We start from the raw sequence: 19,602 nt of genomic DNA on the forward strand, positions 1-19,602 counted from the left end.
GTCCTCTCCTGCCTTTCCTAACCCTCTGTTCTCTGCGAAAACGAGCTACACACCTTGCATTGCAATTTCTTATTTTACTGACTTCTTTCTCGGGGTCACCTTATAGTCACGTCTCGCCTCCTCCAGTTGCCGTTATGCGCTGAAAAATACAAACTTCCTGAGAATTCTTAGATCTGAGAATTCGTTCTTGCGCTTTGTGCAGCAGAAGTGATATTGGGTCTCCCTTATGTGCTCTCTGATATTCCATATTCTTTCGCTTTGGAGGACGATTTCTTGGAAGACCAGCCAGCTCCCTTTCTCCAATAATGCTTTGCGGAGATGTGATCCGTAAAGAATGCGGCATGCCCTCTATAGTTTTCATACTTGTTCCTCTTTTCAACTCCTCTGCCATGCTCTTCCTCGCAATTTTCAGTGTACGAAAGTGACATATATTTGTTTCACACTCTCATGTTTCAAAAAGACATGCAAAAAGTTTTGGCAGCGTGCAGCAACTGCACCAGAGATAAATACTTTAATGTCCTATTTTTGCTGACATCACGCATTTTTGAATCGAAACTACTAAAGTTACCACTAAAGGTAACGTTTTTCCAGAATTTTAAAACACTCAAAATTACTGAACTGAACGTGTTTCAATCTGAGTGTGTTTGAAATTTTTATGCTTAAAACCTGATGTGTTCTGGAATGTGTGTTTAGAATGTATTTAAAACAGCATGTGCTTTCATTTGGAGTGTTTCTGTTCTGTAAGGTGCAAATTTCAGGTCTGTGAGATGGTGTGAAATTGAATCCTGTAAAATCTGTACGAGCACTACTGCCGAACTATACATAGAGGGGGCCGGGCTTTGTCAAACCGCAGTTATGCGGCTTTTACCCGTCACCCCCTTTTCTCTTTGAGAGAGAAAATAAAGACGATTTGATTTGATTTGATTTGATCTGATTTTAAATTCGCGCAACTTTTTCTCCAACAGCAACTTGCTCCGCTTCTCTTTGTAGAGAACGGTCCTGCATTCGGCGACTAGCCTTCTGTGTCCTTCAAATTTCGTTTGAGTTTTGAGATAATCACATTCATTTCGGGCTGTTCTTTTCCCAACCTCAAAACATGCAATTTACTTTGAAGCCCCAAATATTTTAAAATATCCCGAACGATAATTGAGACACAGCCTTGCCCAGCGTAACCCAGTGCGACAACTTCCAGTTGGAACAATTATTCACGATGCATTTCGTTTCATTGAATCAGAAAAAAATTTTAAAGGTTTCGCTTTTATGCACACTTATATATAGTTGGAATAAACATATTGTTTAAGAGAAAACATGCGAGCAATTTCAACATTTGGCGAATTGTGCGAAATATCTTCAGAAATATTTTTCTTTATGAACATCGGGCTACGTTTTTTTTGTCGAATGCCGGTGTGCTCCTGAAGTGTACGCAACGTTGCTATCTTGCAAGCGCGTGATATTTTATTTATTGTAATGCGCTCTTCGAAATTCATGGTGAACAAAAAAAGGTTCCAGAGTTTTTAAATAAAATTTTCATTACAAAACCGGTTGAATTTTGGCTGAGCGTAGAGATAAAAGTGAACGAAATTAGAGCATTATCATTCATCCACCCAAACAGCAGAAACTGAGCCAGAGAAACATCAGCCACATATGAGGTACATTCCGAAACACGTTAATTCGGCTGCAATAAGCTTTTCTGCTCAATCCGTTGCACCTTATTATGACAAACAACTCCTATGTTTGTCTGAATACTATAAGCAATGTTACACTGACGACAAAAAAATAAACAAATAACTCGACAGATTAATTTTTGTTAGCGAACGCATTTTTCAGCATAAGCGCGGACGGTTGTATGAAACAGACAAAACAGAGGACTGGTCACTCGGAGCCAGGTCGCGTCGTCTATGAAGTGCATGGGTGTAATCGCCGTTCGCTTACGCGCCGGGGATCGAGTAGACTGGGGAATGATAATGCAGTTAAGAATGGATGAACCTAAACTTTCCATGCAAATAAAAAACAAGTCGTGGCTATACTGCTGACGGCTTTGTTGATTTCTGGAATTTGCACATAAACGTTTCCGAAACGCCGAATGTATGTGCCGCAGAGTTTTCAGTATTGCGCTAAATATGATTGGTGGCCATAAATTTTTTTCGGAATGAATGTTGAATATCGGTTTCTTAATTTGGGTCTCTCATGTGAAAGGGTTCAAAGGCTCATTGTACGACCGTAATAACGCGCCTGAAGATATGAAGTCATGTTCACCACCACTAAGTTAGTCTCCATGAAAACACTTATTTTTTTCTCTCTCTGTGACGTCAGTACACAAACGCAAGGAACTAGTGACACATTGCGAAGACAATTACAGAAACCACCAGGGAAATATTCAAAGACTGTTCATCCGCCTGATTTTCTGTCTGGTAAAATATTCCTAGTCACAAAATCTGGCTTTCCTAAATGCGAAATGTTTAGTCAGGTTAGAACTTACCGTAGTTTAGGCTATACAAATCGGGCGCCAAGTTTTATAGATAAGAAGTGTTTCTACATAGCACCTATTAGCCAGGCTCGCTCCTGCATGCTCTGATGAGCAGGTTTCCGCTAATATGCTTTGCAACAGCCTGTATCCTATGCGCAGCGTTCAGTGGATACCGCTCGTTATCTCGTAGGTCAAACGCGCTATGGCGACCGAGTTAAATCACCTTGCCATTAACCCTTCCAGCAGTGCCCCGCCATAGCCTGTTGCCCTGTCGTCGGAGATAGCATTCGTCCCTATATAACCTTTACTTGCCGTAGGACAGAATTCTTTACCTTCCGGTTAATCTTTTTGAGTAGCCCGTAACTTTACTTCAATGTGTTATTTGTAACTTGTAGGTGACAAGGTAGATAGTTCAATTTAATGAAAGGAAGGCGAACAGGTCGGCCAGAAACATTGATATCCAGCCTGATACTCTGCAGTGGGGAGGGGAGAGGGAGAAGAAAGAGGGTCGTGATGGGTGACGATGTGGTGAGAAAAGTGGTGAGAGTATGTGCACGCACATTTGAAGACATCACAACCGCGAGTCGAGGCCCGTATCAAACCGTGAAAACGCCCGCATTGCCTTGGCTTCTTGCCAGCTCTGCGGCCAGGCGCCTGGGAGTAAGTGTTCCGTGTATGGCCTGCTGTCCAAACGCTTCAAGGAAGCAACCAACGCTAGACTTCAGCGCACGTATACCGAACAAACCACTGGAACATGCTCCCAGTCTTGGTCATGTCACAAATAGAACAGTCTGGGGTGTCTGCTCGTCCGATTAACTGCAAGTACTTTCGCGTGAAAGTGACTTGTAAACTAAGTCTACGCATCAAGCATGCATGAGGTTACGGAATTCTATGCGGAACTCAATTTCATACCAAGATCTAGTCTTTTCAGATGAACGTGCGGAGTGTCTGGCTGGGTCCAGTGTCTTGCCGTCGCACTCGTAATAATATTGGAGACAAAACAAGTGGTGTCCGGTCTATAGAAATGCACACCTGTATGGAGGCCATTGCTGAGAGCACTCTATTTCAGCCTCAGCGGTCTCACTTCCGTTGAGCCCGAAGTGTCCAGGGATCCATAAAATACCAATCTGTAACCTTTTCCTTGGGCAGATGAAAGGAGCTCAGTGATCTGTAGTGCTAGAGACTGGTAGGTCGTGTGGCAACCTCACGCTACCAAGTTGAATGGTGGCTACATCTTTTTGTATAATCTCAGTCCTAGAATGAGAAAATCTCCTCAAAAGACTCCCTGCTCCCCCCTTACGTGAACCGTTTGTTAAGCAAACAGAAATAAACCGAAGGGCACAGTGTTAAATTTGGGGATTGCATAAACCATGCGTCTAAGCAAGAACTAAAATGAATTGGAGTTTTTCTCTTGAAGAAATATACAAGTTCGGAGCAAATACGCTGACACCTGTAAGACAGAAACAGCACAGATCCTGCAGGGAAATTACACATGCCTCAGACACTGATTCCATAGAGTAACATAAAAGTAAAGAGCGGACACTCGGGCCCTTCCGCGGCCGAGTTCGGCGCTTCCCCGTTTCCGCCAGATGGCACTGAACGTGCAAATAAAAAAAAAAGAAAAAGAGTATGGTATTGGCATGTCTTGGCTTGCAGTGACGTGCGCTACGCGCCTACGGCCGCAGTTACGTCCGCAATAGCGGCGGTTTTTAAGTGCGTCAAGCCAACGGGCAAGCACGCCCAGGCGGCAGTGAGCGACGGACCGTCGGTCTTTGCGGTTGTATTTTTTTGCGGCGTCTGCAAGCTTCGTGGGCACGTCCGTTTTGTGCACTGCTGTGGTGTTGCGACGGTTGTTTCTTCCACCACGTGAACTGTTCAACAAGAAGCTGCAGCTGTCGGCCTTAAAGGCGGCGGCGGCGGCTATTCCTAAGCACTTCTAAAGAGGCAACAAAGCTGCGTCAAGGGCAGATGCCCACCACCAGGTTTTGAAAGTAGAGCCTCCAAGATTCCTGTTACGCCTATCATCTCTGAGGCCAGTGCGTTTCCCCGGGTCCGCTAGGTGCGCTGTGCACAAAAGTCGGCCGCTGGGGCCTACGGGAGTGTCCGCTCTTTACTTCTATATTACTCTATGCTGATTCTGTGAAGCTGAAGTAAGCATATTATAAACTCGTTGCCTTGAAATACTTGCCTGGCAGATTAGCAAATGTTTTCCTCTCAGAACAAATGACGGCCGAGAGCCGCGATAATTTTTATAGCGATGACTGCGAACGACTTAACTCCCTGCTTCTGCCATATAGCTGCTTTGTTTTCGTCAAAGCGATGATTCACGAATAATCCAAACATCCCGGGTTATTCGACCTATCTCTCACAAGAGGGCATCGTTTGAGATTGAAGTTTGAAGACAAGGTTAACGCTAGGAAGCATTAAAAGTGTAGCAGTTTTTGCTCCTAAACTCGGTTAACTCTCAGGAAAAAAAGAGTGCACACCGCTCTGCAGTGGTTCGCGCCACCCGCAGTGATGTTTTCTCTTCCTAAACATTTGTGACTAGAATGAAATATTTATTAAAGGTCTTATCAGAGGTGATACTCAGATTAAGCAAGCAGTATAGTTATATTGGTTCAGTTCTTGTGACATGAGATGTAGGGTGCATCTCTGCCTTGGAGCATCTGGTCCTCCGCCTTCTGAATAAACCCGCGACGCCTTTGTCCGTACCGACCACACCCATCAGCTCGCACGCGCCCGCCTCTAAGCTTCTCAAGCCCCTCAGCAAGAGCACAACAACCGCAGCTACCTCATAGCCTCCTTGTGCTACTCTGAGCACCTTCTCTCCGTGTTAGACTCTCAGAAAATCTTCTATCCCTCTACTTTGACCCGTATCATTTGCTGAGCCAAGTCGTGGCCGTCACCGACGAAATGGCTCCTGCCTTCGCGAGGTCTACTTCCTGTCCAGCACAGCCCGATATCGTCGACATCTCGTGCCTCAAGTCCTACCCCCTCCCATGCTCTGGACAGTCTGTAATCAGCCCCACGATGGTGCTCCTGCATCCGGGGGTCGTGCTACGATTCCAGTGAACGGTGACGACGCGGACGAAGTTTTGTGTGCTTGGCGCGTGTTCGCTGACCGAATCTTTCGCCGCGGCCTGTACCTTCTATCCCGGGTGTTCTTTGCACCTGTGCCGTGTGTTGTGAATTTTTCGGGCGGGTCTACTTGCTGGACCGCCTTCGGCCTCGTAACAATATCACAAAAGTTGGTTTGGCTGTGAGGTTAGAAAACCCACCATGTTCCCACAAAAAAAATCCCGGTACGGAAGCAAAGGCATTGTCGCACAAAGGCACGTAAATAACGAAACTGGAAACATTATTTTGTCCAGAGCATCAAATAGGCAATCATCCAGACTAGAGTGTGGCGCTGACCGATACTTATGTGCTCGTTTATATTTAGCATTTTTTTCTATCGGTTACTAAGGATGAGAAGGTGTTGTAGCAGCTCTAGTGGTCTCCCCACGCTACAGTGGCGACTATTTAGTTTTGCTCGGCAACTGTCTTTCATATTTCCGCACCCTTTCTGGTCAGCAGGCAAGGTCTGCGTTGTGTAAATCCCCTAAAAAAATCGTCTTGAACTTCGTATTTTGAGAATCAAGCTTCACAAGTCCTACACACGACTTCGGCGGAGAAAAGTGGAAGCAGTCAATGTATATTTCACGCGTATTTCTTGCAATCTCTTCACATGGGTAGGAGTTATTTTTAGCTCTCATGGGTACCAAAGGACAGGATGTGTTTCGTGCCTGGAATAAGAATTTCAATGTCTCTTTAGGCGAATGCAGTGTTGTCCAAAGCTTCTGCTTGCATGCCCATCGGTAATTGAAAGTGCACTTTGGTGAACTGCTTGGAAAATAACAAAACATGAAACTTGATCGAAAATGACATCTTTCCTATAAGGAGCTTACTCCGAAACCTGATACTTCCCCACTGTTTGCTCTCCGCGATGATCGAAAGCTTCTGGCAGCAGCATCCCAAAAACATGAGCTTGCCATGCTGCATTTTTTTTTATGAAACAGTGGGACAGAACCATCCTTACGACAGTTCAGAGAACTCTTTTTTGGCGCTGTGGACCGCGGACAGAAACGTGAGAACAGGGAATAATCACTGGGAAAGGAAATAATATTCAGAACGCCATTTTATGAAACCTATTTTCGCTTCAGCGAACATAGAAGACATTATTTGTTTACTACGCGAAAAGGTAATACAGTGTTACTTTACAATGCGGTGCCTCCAAGATTTGGGGAAAAAAAAAAGATTTATCGGCTTGCCAAAAAAAAAATGACTTCTTTTAGCATGTGCTTTGTATTGCAGTAAGTTAAGGGCTCTATCTCGAGTGGCGCCGTCTAGTGACCAGTACTCCAATGGGGGAGGCTTTCCCTTACCTTCGCTGCTTTTTGACGGTGACGTTCTAGTACACAGTTTCCCGTGCACATCAATACAAAAAGCCATGACACTGTAGGACAAGCAGCATATCGCCATTTAAGTATGAAAGCACAGTTAGGTATGAAAGTCCTCAGTTAGATAAAAGCATGTGTTCCGCCACGAAAGAGGATAGCAAGAGCTGAGAGAAAAATAAAAACAAAGGTTGGACTTGGTGAGCTCTTTGCAGTCGGATTAAAAGCAGAACTTCATCAGTGGGTACAAAGTTTAAAATGGTGAAATGCAAAGACCATTCTGCTTGGTGGAAAGGGGAAAGAACCTTTCAATTATAGAGGAATAGAACCCTTCGGGAAGTTACCATTTTCATGTAATAGGAAGGAAGCGACTGCATGCAATGGCCAAAAAAGTTTATGTTCTCACTAAAGCAATGTACAATACGGTGCCAGCAGAACAAAAGAGCCTTCGTGATCGCTACTGCTCTAGGACGCCCCGCTATTCACAATTCGTGCCGAATTCATGATTTCAGCATCCGTGGTAGCCCACTGGTAATGGTGCTCAGTTGCTGACTCGGAAGACGCGGGTTCGATCCCGTACGCGACGTCGCATTTCGATAGATGCGAAATGCTAGAGGCCTGTGAACTGTTAAATGTCAATGCAGGTTAAACAAGGTGGTCTAAATTATCCGTAGCCCTCCACTATACCGCCTTCCTCAAAGCCTTCGTCGCTTTGGGACGTTAAACCCCAGAAACCTTGATCCGCCCCATTGCATGATTTTAGTGAGATTCTCATCGTCGCGAGTTCAAAATATACAGTTTTATGAAAGTTGAAATTCTGCTAACTATATCAGGAGGTTAGTCTTTATTGGAGAAAATACCTGGGACGATGTCAAAGTTCTTTTTTTTAGTTTTGTTTCAAAATTTTGCCGTGTAAGAGAATAAACACGCTAAAGCCCAGCGTTAAAACTGCTCCACTGCAGAACGTTTAGAACAAACGCATAAGCCCTAACAAAAACGCCTGTGTACATATCCGCAATAAGTCATTGCGGATGAAAGAATTAGGGCAGGAAGTGCAAACAAGAGAGTGTGCAACTCTCAGGAATTTGTTTGCCACCAAAAAATCCGAATGACCAATAAAAGGAAAGCCGAGAATCGAAACGGAAAGGCAGGTCTGCATGAGCAAACAGTGCGTGTAGCAACCACAGAGTGGAACCCAAATATTTATTCTGGTAATGTAACGCTCCTATAAGCGCGAAAGCCCGAAACAATGCTAGCGAAAAACATGTGGAATAGGGGTGAAAAATCGGAACACACTGTGTTAATAAAGTGTGCATTATAAGTTACGAAGCAGACGATCGTTCTGCACAGAAAACTAGTTGCATTAGTAACTTCGATTTAACGAGTAAACAATGGGTCTCTTGTTATAATGCCATTAGTAAAAGAAGCAAATGGGAAATCTTCCCGCATGCGGCAAACAGCGAGAAGACTCCTTACCTCGAGACTCCACCCCTATGCACAGACTGCAACAAGGAATCAAGAGCACATACTAAATATCATCTCGGTTAGGCCGGTGCACGTAAGCAGCGCGGCAGCCCACATATTTCGAGCACCCGTGTTTGCAGAGACGCAGCCGAGCGTTCAGTTCCTTTACCAAACCATGCCGTGCACACCGACTCTCAGCCCTGATTGTTCGAGTACCCGCATTCCATCTGTACAATAAGGCCGGCACGCATCATCGCTGCTAATTTCATACCGTACAGCACACTGCGTTTTTTATGATGGTAACTAGTCGCACGTCCCCTATCCTTACATTGTTTCATTAGTTTGCATTCGAAGAAATGAACAAGGCTTTAGCAGTGCTGGTTACGGCATGTTTCCGCAAAGCAGCCAGAATTAATTAGTCAGGAGTTCGCAGAATAGGAAACTCAGGTGCCACACATACCTATATCTCAAATTTTACTGCAGCACAATACAAGTATGCATTTGATTCTTGTTCGTGTTTCGGCATAAATGGGCGCCTTTTATAGTCCCTGGTGCACCGCAGCGCCATGTCGTGCGTGGTCCCGATGCCTTTGCCTTTTGCCGAACAATGTTAACAAGCTTATAAAATAGATAGTCTGGGCTTGTTGGTATAGCGCATTTGAAGCACACATAGCGCATCAGAACGCGACTATTATAAGGTCCAGTTATTTGCTCTTTTGTTTTAGCTCATCGACTTATATTAAATACTCCACGCTGAGGGTATAATAATTTTGCTTTTTAGAATACTGATCTCTTGTAATGTTTAATGAATAGGGTCATCAATACTTGTACATAAGTATGACTGTTTATCTTCGACAAAGAGCGACATTGATTGAGCGATAGTGTTCCGTGATCTTAGTCGCTTCACTTTCGGTTCTCATCCTTTTACGCCCTCCTTGGTGGCCTTGCAGTACAGTGGTGAGCAGCCTTGTCTAGAGCGCTTGAGCAGTGCGCACTTGGTAACAAAAACCGAAATTGGAGAGCAGCCCCTCATTACAGGGCAAAGTTTTCGTGCCTGCTTTATTTAAGAGGCTATCTGGCGCTACTTCCGTGCAAGCGTTGCAGCTGGACCCTAGAGGCTGCCACAAAATCTGGATTTGTTTGCAAGGAAGTACACCGCCCGAGCGCTCTAGACAAGGCTGCTCACGACTGTACATTGCATGCTATTGGGAGTACCGTTCCTACAATACACGATCTTGGTCATCCATAATGCCGGTACAGCGATCCACTGGTCTCTCTGCATGCATCTTTGCCCAACGAGAGTATGCGCTGAAGTCTGGGATTTTTATTTTTCGTGAAAAGGGCACCTTCATCGCACCTGCAGGCTTGTGACCTGGATGGGTCTCTAGTGCTGCGGATTGGCAGCAATCGAGACAGCACCGTGGTGGCGGCATACACAATCATTCATCCTCTCGGGTTTTGTTGTGTCCGTTTTCAGCTTGCGCCTTTATGGGATGTATATTGAAGAAGCATATATTCCAAGTGTAGTAGAGAGGAGAAAGATTGCAACTGGTTGTCTTTAGGGAAAGTAGCCGAAAAAAAGGTTCCTTTCTTCACAGCGAATACTATGGTAAATCTCACATATAATATAAACAGGAATGTTTAGTTTGTTATTATCGGTATATATAACCATAAAAACTCTCGCATGCTGATAGCGATTCCTTAAGGTTTCGTTACGTTTCAAAACGTTCAACATCATCAGGGCTCGGAGGAACTAGGCAAAATCGGAGTCGCTCGTCCCAGCATTACAAAAACGTTTCTGTTACACTCTCAGGTAATGAATACGGTTGCTTCTATCGCTTTGCCTGAAGGTTAAGCGATTGGAGTAGCATCTCGCACAGTAGTTGAAGCTGCTGAATAAGGAACCAGCCATGTTTATGCATAGTAGCTCTTGCCAGATCGCGAAAGTCCTCGGGAATTTGGCAGCGGTTGATTGAAGTGTTATGTGATGGATTTACTTACGTAAATAGCGCGGAATTGAAAGGTCTCATGAGACTTTGGGGCCGTTATATTAGGTGGCACTCATCATCCATGTGGCGCAATTAAATTGCAAACAGTTATTAAACCTCCCTTACAGCCGTAAAAATTGGTACGGTTCTAAACTCAGAGACCATTTAAAGTAGAAAGGCGTACTCAAAGTCAGACGCACTTGAATACGCTAACCGCAGTAGCCGTCTTCCTTGCCATTTTCAAAAAATGTAAAAAAAAATTGATATGGAGTCACAAATCGAATGGAGTCTAGTACGCCACCACCGGAGCGGAACTTCGTACATTACTGACTTCCACTGATGGCGCCGGCATACACAATCCGCGCATGCTGAAGCTGGTGAAAAAGCATGAAAGCAGAAAACAGTTTGCTTCGCACTGGGTTCCATAAAACAACACTGAACGCACCCTGTTGCTCCATCCTAATCGTAAGCATAGCGAAACTGAGTTCTATAGTGAGCGAGATCGAACGGAGGTACTTTACATAGAAACAAGGGAGGAGTGCTAGGAAACCTGGAACACGGAGCAAGGTTTGACAAAAGAAAAATCCGAACTGTTGTGCGTTTCTGGTCAGTGACATCGGCAATTACAAACGGCAAAAGAAAGCTCGCTTTTTATCCTCTTTGACAGGAACAGACTACACCCACTGCAACAAAATTTTCTCTTGCAGAAAGCAACCATTTGCCACCGTTTATGTGACACTAAGGTAAATAGCGCCGAACTCTTTAGGAACGCAAGAAAAATTTTACAAGCTGCGAAATAATGACATGTCCGCTAGTCTTCTTTGGTGTGCGCGTCGCCAACGCGATCTCGCATACTAGCATGGTGGTCGTTGCAGCCAAGGCACTGGATGGCGCCACCTTCTCAACATGGTCCGCTCTTGACAAAACGTCGTACATAATGCGAGCAATGACATACCTTATGTCGCAAGTGGCTGCTTCCAAGATTTGGCAAAAGCGCTGGAGCCCGAAAACTAAAGCAGGTTCGCATCGCAATGAAGGCTGCGTGAAGAGATAGCCAATAAATAACAACTTGGGTCAAGCAACGTAGACAAACAGATTGTGAAACAAAAATACTAATTAAAAGTAACTCGCACAGCATATTATCAACGCTCTAGTACGGCCATTTCATTTGCTCAGCATGCGTACGCTGCTGCCACAAAAATGGCTATGCCTGCATGCCAAGAAGCATCCATTTGTAGAGCAATTATAACGAACCTTGGATTGTAGTGTTTAATACCTCAGCTCGAAGTAAAACTTGAAGCCAAGATGATGGCATACGTTGAGAGCCGACTAGTAGGTTTGCGGAAACGGCCTGGGAAGCCAGTTCACTTTAGTGAATGCTCTCAGACAGTAACGATAACTAGCCTGGCCACCAGTAAAATTTATGTGATCCGTTTTGCCGAAGGAAAATTTGTTGGAATGCGGCTTGGTTTATGTTTTATGGGGCCTTACGTCCCAAAGCGATTCAGGCTATGAGGGACGCCACCAGGGGTTCATTACGTGCACTGAGATCCCACAGTACACGGGCCTCTAGAATTTCGCCTCCATCGAAATTCGACTGCCGTGGCTGGGATCGAACCCGCGTCTTTCGGGTCAGCAGCCGAGAAGCCCAACCGCAGAGTTCCCGGGGAGGTTTGTTGGAATACGTGAAGTACTTATCATTGCTTTGAGAGAGGAAAAGCACGCTCAATTTTGATAGGTCGCATGATAAGGTCTAACAAAGCATAAAAAAAGGTACTTTCTTTTGTAAAGTATGTACGTTTACGACAGGCATAAACATAGTTTTCCTAAGTGACTATGCAGCATTATTTTTTACCGCATCTCTCCCAAAACCAAAATAGGGTGTCAGCAGTGTTTCAACACTGGCTAAACTCTGTGCCTTCATTAAAAAGCTTTACCTTCTCGTTCCTCTAGGTCGCCGTGAATAAAAAAGACCTAATGCCAGACTGATTTTTTGTCATCTTTCGATATGATGGTTTTTTGGTTACCATCACGCCTTTTATTTATAGTTCAGTACAAGCGATAAACTGGCTCCAGTATCAGCGGCAACTACGGAACGCTTTGCTGCATCAGCTGGAAACGATGAAACAACGCCTTCTTTCTTGCGCCAGTCGAGGCAGTATTTCCTGCTGAGTGGCATTTTATCGATCGAGGAGAAATTGTTTTTGCCGCTGAACGCGTTTACGACCATGAAAGACGGGAGTGCCGGCACCACCTGTTCCCCTCGTTGTGTTGCAGAGAACAACGTGCTGACGACGGCAACGCTGAGAACGTGGAGAAGTAGTAAAACGGCCCAAGTGCCACTTAATGCGGAACTTTCGTAGAAGAGCAACACTTAGGGGCGTTGTTTCCTTGTGTACGTTCTTTGCTTCGCATAGCTTTTTTTCCTCCATGGCTCTTTTCGTCAAGGTAAAGTACTCGTGAGCTGGGGAAACTTTTTCATCGATGCGTCGCTAGAATATTATACATACATTCCCATTCAATGTAAATAGGTGGCGAAACTGAATAGCGCGCCAGACCTAAGTTTATATTTACAACAAGATCAATAAAAGGACATAAAAATAAACACTCCATCTTCCTCTTATACTTCAGAGACATATAAAGGGAACCGTGCGATCAGAAAGAAAAATATAATTGGTTTTGATCAGGCGGCGAAAAACATCCTTGGACTGGAGCAAAATCGTGGTTTGAGCTAGTTGGTACATCTTCACAAGTTCACCAGCGCTGCGACGAGGAACAAAGACAGGGACAAGCACTTGTCCCTGTCCTTCCTTCTCTGTCTTTGTTCCTCGTCGCAGCGCTGGTGAACTTGTGAAAACATTCTTGCTACTGACGCTAACGCTAGGTATCGATAACGTTTGCACATGTAGTTTCTTGATCTCAGTATCGCGGTTTTTCTCTGTCATGCTGTTTCTAGCGCCCTTAACGGAAACGTTTCTGAATTTTGAATGCACAGAACAATTGAAACAAATGAGCGACGTAGAGTTAGCTTAGGATGCTATCAATGCGTTGCCAAAATACATGGATGAATATGAATATAATGTCTATCATGTACAAGAATTGCTAGTATTATGAAGTGCAGTGGATTTTTTTTATGCAGAGCCTTTGAATGCAACTCAAGGGCTCTTCACATTGCGGCGTGCTCGCATCAGAATTCATCGTCACTCCTTTCATTTGCACAGCCGTAGGTTGGAGCCTGCTAAAATGTCGTCAATGGGGAAACTTCTTGTTAGCAACTGTGATGCATCCGTAGAATATTCTAATGGGCCATGCTGAACACACTGATGGGCATGGTTCACTATTGGTACGCATGGAAAAAATGTCGCTTCTAAAATTCGTCATGCGCTCTCGCCAACTATTCAAAACCAATACTTTTCCTTTTTGAGAGTAAGTAGCTGAAAAAACATTAGCCCCGACGAAGGATCTGCGTGTGCATTGACTGTTACGGTGCAGCCTTACGATATGCGCAAAAGTTTCGTTCATAAGCAACTTATGTTGAAAAAATTCGCCTGTCCCCAATTTGTGGGTATAGTCTAAAATCAGACCGAATGGCATTGTGATTTTTATGTTACACATTAAGAAAGGTGACAAGTCTATTGCGCTATGGGATGAAATATCGTAACATTAGATTTAGCTGCGTTTATTTCACTAAATATTTGGCATCAGAGGGCTAAGGTTCAGCTGTCGTCAGTAAATTTGCCGTTCAAGTCATTTCTCCTATTATTCCAGAAAAATATATTCGTGCTAAGAGTGTATAAAATATACGCAGACTTGTTATCGCATGCATTCCAATATTTACTAATAAAACGCATAAAAAAGGCGGGCTTTATGTAGATCCTTGAAGAACTTCCTGATAATTGCTTTGCTTGAGATAAAGAATTTTATACGTGAGTGAGGTGATTTCTGCAGCGAGATAACCTTGCAGTACAGTGCGAGTATGGGCACAAATTCCCTTGGAATCCATCTTAAAAGCAGTGTAGAATGAATAAGTGTACAAAATGCTTCTTTTAATGAATGAATACAGCTGCCACCAAAATATGTTCTGAGTAAAACGTTTGAGTCAGCGAATTCAGAAAAAACAAGCTCAGTTTTACAGTTCTAGCCAGATCCGAACTGGTGAGGTACACATTGTCCCAAATAGGTCTTACAAAGCGCAAGAATACAGGAACATTTCATATTATTTTTTTTTGCCATACAAAGCAGCGTGAACCCTAATTAAAGTCATGCAATTAGTTGACGGTTTGATTGCGAAGGCCAAAAGCTTTTTTGGTGAAAATTATAGTGACTTACTGGTCAACATTTCATCCATCTTGAGCCAAGCTATTCGGCTGATGTGCGCCTAAGAAAGCTTTATTAATTTCTTAATTCATACAGTTTATTATATAATTCTTGGGGATGTTAGAAGCTTTCTTGTGAGCATCTTTGTGCGTGTTTCATAAGTAATAAAAAGGTGCAGCAGGCAAATCACTCCCGGTCGACTCATGACTAGTCCCGTAAAGGAAATGATAAATGGAGTTAGTGAATATTTGGAGCGGGCAGTGATGGGACGAGGGCGGTAGAATTGCAGCAACTACGAGGACTTTGTGCCATATCACAAAATCCTACCTTACAAGGGCGTCTCAAGATGTTTCGCAGACATGGCAGCGACTTTAATGTACGCCGCAGTCCAATGTAGACATTCAGGACGATTATCAGCTGTATACGCAGTCTGGTTATTTCTACCAGTGGTGGCTTAAACATAAAAAGAAAACTTTCTAGGAACATCATTTCTCTCATCCATACAGCCGGAAATAAATACAGACCGGAAGGAGAGGCTGACACTTGTTTGCGGAAGTGAGCGGGACTTTGTGCTTGGCCAAGCGTGTGCAGTATATCTCAGTCGACGACGTGGACACGTGTGCGCTTCCGGCAGCCAACACCGGAAGCCAGGAAGAACGGAAGAAACACAACGTGCCTCCACTCCATCAGTGCACGTCTTCCATGTACGAGTTTTCTCCACTCTGCCACTATGTTCTTTAAGGACTGTTGCTGCAGGCAGCGAGCATTTCATGAGTTTAAAAAATGTGTGTATTACAGAAAGAGGCGCGTCTTTATACTTTCAGAAAATATGGTCAGGCGGCAAGCCCAGTTCTCGTTAAACAATGCTACACGAAAGCTTGAGAAATACAGCCCTGCCTCGGCAACTGTATGTTTTTAACACACTACTAAAATGGCGTTATTGAAACAGATGGCTGGACGGGAAATAAAAATGATCAAAAACAAGTCGCAAGAAAATGAAAGAGAAAAGGAGGTGTGTAAATCCTATTCAATCTCAAATAATATTCATAATTACAAGAAGAGCGTGGTATATAATATTTCGATTCACCTAACACATTGACTGAGATATAAGTAAAATAAGTGTTCACACCCGCCGTGGTGGCTCAGTGGTTAGGGCGCTCGGCGACTGAGCCGATGTTCCTGGGTTCGAACCCGGCCGCAGCGGCAGCGTTTCGATGGGGGCGAGACGCATAGGGCGCCCGTGTGCTGTGCGTTGTCAGTGCATGTTAAAGATCCCAAGGTGGTCGAAATATTGCGCAGCCCTCAGCTAAGACACATCTTTCTCTCTTTCTTCTTTCACTCCCTCCTTAATTCCTTTCCTTACGGCGTGGTTTGGGTGTCCGCAGAGATGTTATAAAATAACAGCGCCATTTCCCACCCTCCAATGCCAATTATGAACAAGGTTTTAAGTGAATTTTTTTTTCTCCGTTGCTCATAAAAGGCGCAATCGATTTCTTTGACCAGTGCCACAGAGATTCAGTAGCTTACTGTATATCTCGAAGCGGATCCAAGAATTATGCAAAGGCAGGCGTTTACGGATTTAAAAGAAGGCTGTGGCTAGAGTTCCGTCCAGACGGAACTACAATTTGCGCTACAGTTCCGTCTAGACGGAATTACAATTTGCGCTAAAGTTCCGTCCAGACGGAACTGGAAGTAGCGATGAGGTTCCGTCCAGACGGAACTGTATCTGACACCACACAGGTCTGTCCAGCATTATCTGCCACAAGAGCTATATCAAGACGGAATTAAAGCTGGCGTTAGGGAATGGGAAACCAGCTTGCTTGCAGACTTTTTCATGTCTATTTAAAAAAGTGGCCATCCTATTCCACCTAATGTGTGACAGGATATTCTGCTGCATCATTTTATTTTACAAGCAGTCAGTGAGAAATGGCAATAGAACGGGCTTTGGTTTGGGTTTGTTGGTGCGTTTGCATAATGCATGTTGACCGTTTGTGTACGTCTTAGTCTTTTTCGCGCTACGTCATCTTGCAGCACAAATAGCGACAGGGCTTCTCATCACTTCGCGAAGAGTTTATGCACTCTGCTTCTAACAGTGTCATTTTCCCGATCCTGCATGCATGCATGCACGGAAGCTATACCTTCGAGGATGTAAATAAACGCAATACGCGGGCAGATATTTTGGTGCCGTATAAATGCTTAGAGGGAACATCTGGATGCAGCTTTGTCAACTGGTTATTCCAGAGGCAAAGAAATGCTTTATGTGAGTACAAATCACCCATTTTGTATAGTATGGACAATACGGACATTAGACAGTTCTAGTTTTACGTACGTAGAACCTTCGCGCACGTAAACGTGAGCAGTCTACGTAGCGTACGCTCGTGTCGCTTCGTACAGTTTTAGCTACACGTACGGGTCGCAAACTGTGTATATCTGCCATATAACCCAAAAAATGCGCTAGCATGTTGTGCCGCGCCATCTAGTACAGATAAAGAAAACTGATTTTGTTTAGTAGCGCGCCCCCCTCGAGACCGGCCGTGGTTTAGTCGAGCTGCTTGGAGCGGAGCCAGACCAAGCCACAGTGCGGGCGGTAAATACTTTCCCCCTTTCTTCTGACAAACGTTCAGCAATTTCAGTCCACCGAACTGTATGTTGCATGTTATCTTCAAAGGGGTTGCATTTCTTCACGTCCCACAGCATATTTAAATCATCGCTTTTCGAGAAGCGAAGGCGCGTTGGTGTCCCACTCATGTTGACGACGTGTGCGTATGGAGCCAAAACGTGCACCTTTTTGATTTTCCCGCTGACCGTGACGAGGGTCTCGCGATATCCCGCGAGGTTTTGAGCTTCGCGTGGCCTCGCGAGACCGTCGGCACACTCATTGCTATGACGGCCACCAACGCTTCTCCGTCAGGCTTAGGAGCTGCTGAAACGGATTTCTATCTGGAAAACAAAAGCTAGTTCTCACCTAAAACTTCATGCGAGAGCAAGAATAGACCAACTGAAGGCAAATAAAGCAGTTTACAGCACGATACCAAGTCGAGGGATTAGCGACGAAGCTGTTATCGTTGTGAAGTGGGCGGGCAGGGCGCCGCCATCTTGCCAACGCCACGTACGCAAGCAAGCAACGTGAAGGCCGCAACGCAAAGATCCGAATCTCGCGTACGTCCGTGTGACCCACGCAGACACTTCACGTTCTGTGCATGCGCACTGGTGACCCGTAAGCGCTCTACTTACGTGAAGCTTCTACGTACGTGAAGCTAAAACTGTCTATTTAAATCGGACGGAACTCTAGCGGCAGTAAGTATTCCGTCTGGACGGAACTGCAGCAGCAGCAAATGTTCCGTCTGGACGGAACGCTAGACACTCCGTTAAAAGAAACGGTTTTCACCCAAGATACAACACAAGATATTTGTGTTGTATCTTGGGTGAAAAAATAGCAGTTATAAATGTGCAGTTGTTGGCATTTTCAGTGACATTAGCACAAGTAAGCGATATACTGCGCTAAAAATAAGCAATCTTTCATCTCCATCGCTCGGTCAAGAATAAACCTATCCTAAATAGATAGCATAAGAGGGTTGTCACGCAGCTTCCACCCTCTTCGTTCGATGACCCATGAATCCATGCCAAGTGATCGCTGTACTCGAAAACCACGACATGACCTGCAAAACAAGCAGAAGCTTTTCAGCCATGCTGTCGCTCAGGTGTGTGCTGTGCCCTCTGAACGTGGGTGGCGCTGATGAACACTCTCAAGGTTAGGTTACTTGTAAACATAAATACCCCCGAAAGCAGAAGATTTGACGGCCGTCGTCGTAGCTCAGAGGTAGAGCACCGGACGCGTAATTCGGAGATCGTGGGTTCGGATCCCACCGGCGGCATGTGGTTGTTTTTTCTTCTGCTTTTCTAATTAATTAGCATTAAGCGAGAACATATTCAGTAACATTCTAAATTGATCAACCCCACAAATTAAATAAATAAAAAAAAAATCCCCTGTGCCCCTTGGTTTCTGTGGCTGTTGGCTTCTGTCACTAAATAGATATAGTCTCTCATGCTCAAAGGCGTGCCCGAGAGAAGCACGCAAGAGATGAATTTCGTGCTGTGGAACGTAGACTCGCGTTCTTGGTGTTTGTTTCTGAGGGATTTTAGTGAATTAAATGGAGATGGGTTGTTTTGTAGAGCACTTCATCAGATTACAACCCCTAATCTCCAAATATTTATATTGCGGACGTAGCTTCGAGTCATGCGTCTTCAAAATGAGATGACTGATCTCAATAATATGTCCCACGTTTTAGAGGATAAATTCGTCCAAAGCTTTCTCCCAAAAGCCGCAAAAACCAAAAATGTCGCTGCTAGCATACATGCTAAACAACTTTTTCTTACACCCTGAAATGTGTACAGGTGTCTCAGCGTTCTGTATACAAATGTCTCCTTCGGAAAATACTTTCCTACCATGTGCCTTGAATAAGCGGGAAAAAATGGCTTCCTGAGACGAAGAACTTATCTTAAAGACCTAGGCCAGTGAGATGCCAAATTGGTGCCTCAAAATGCGCGCGTTATTTTCGTTATTTCCTTAAAATATTTCACTGATAACCCTCACGCCCTTAGTTGTCGGCCAAATGTCGCTCGCCTGCATACCTTACCTTTTCATACTTGCAGGGCAAGAAGCTACGCTTCTTACTCAGTGCCTGCAGAAATATATAAAAACGAAATTTCTTTTCAGCTTTCACTCCAGAGTTTATGGGCAGTAAACTTTCCTTGTAAGGGAAAACTATATCCGGAAGCAGCGGATATTAAGAAGACATGTTCTCATAAAACAGGGCTCGAATTATGTCTGCCTATGGTTGTCACCTTCTTAACGTGTAGTGGTTGCGGTCTTGGTCACAAAGAGATGCTCTCGACATCAGCGTGCTAAGCTCAGCCAGAGACCAGCTAC

The sequence above is a fragment of the Amblyomma mixtum genome, chromosome 8 (assembly GCF_055824585.1).
Source record: "Amblyomma mixtum isolate Tamu chromosome 8, ASM5582458v1, whole genome shotgun sequence".
Taxonomy (NCBI): domain Eukaryota; kingdom Metazoa; phylum Arthropoda; class Arachnida; order Ixodida; family Ixodidae; genus Amblyomma; species Amblyomma mixtum.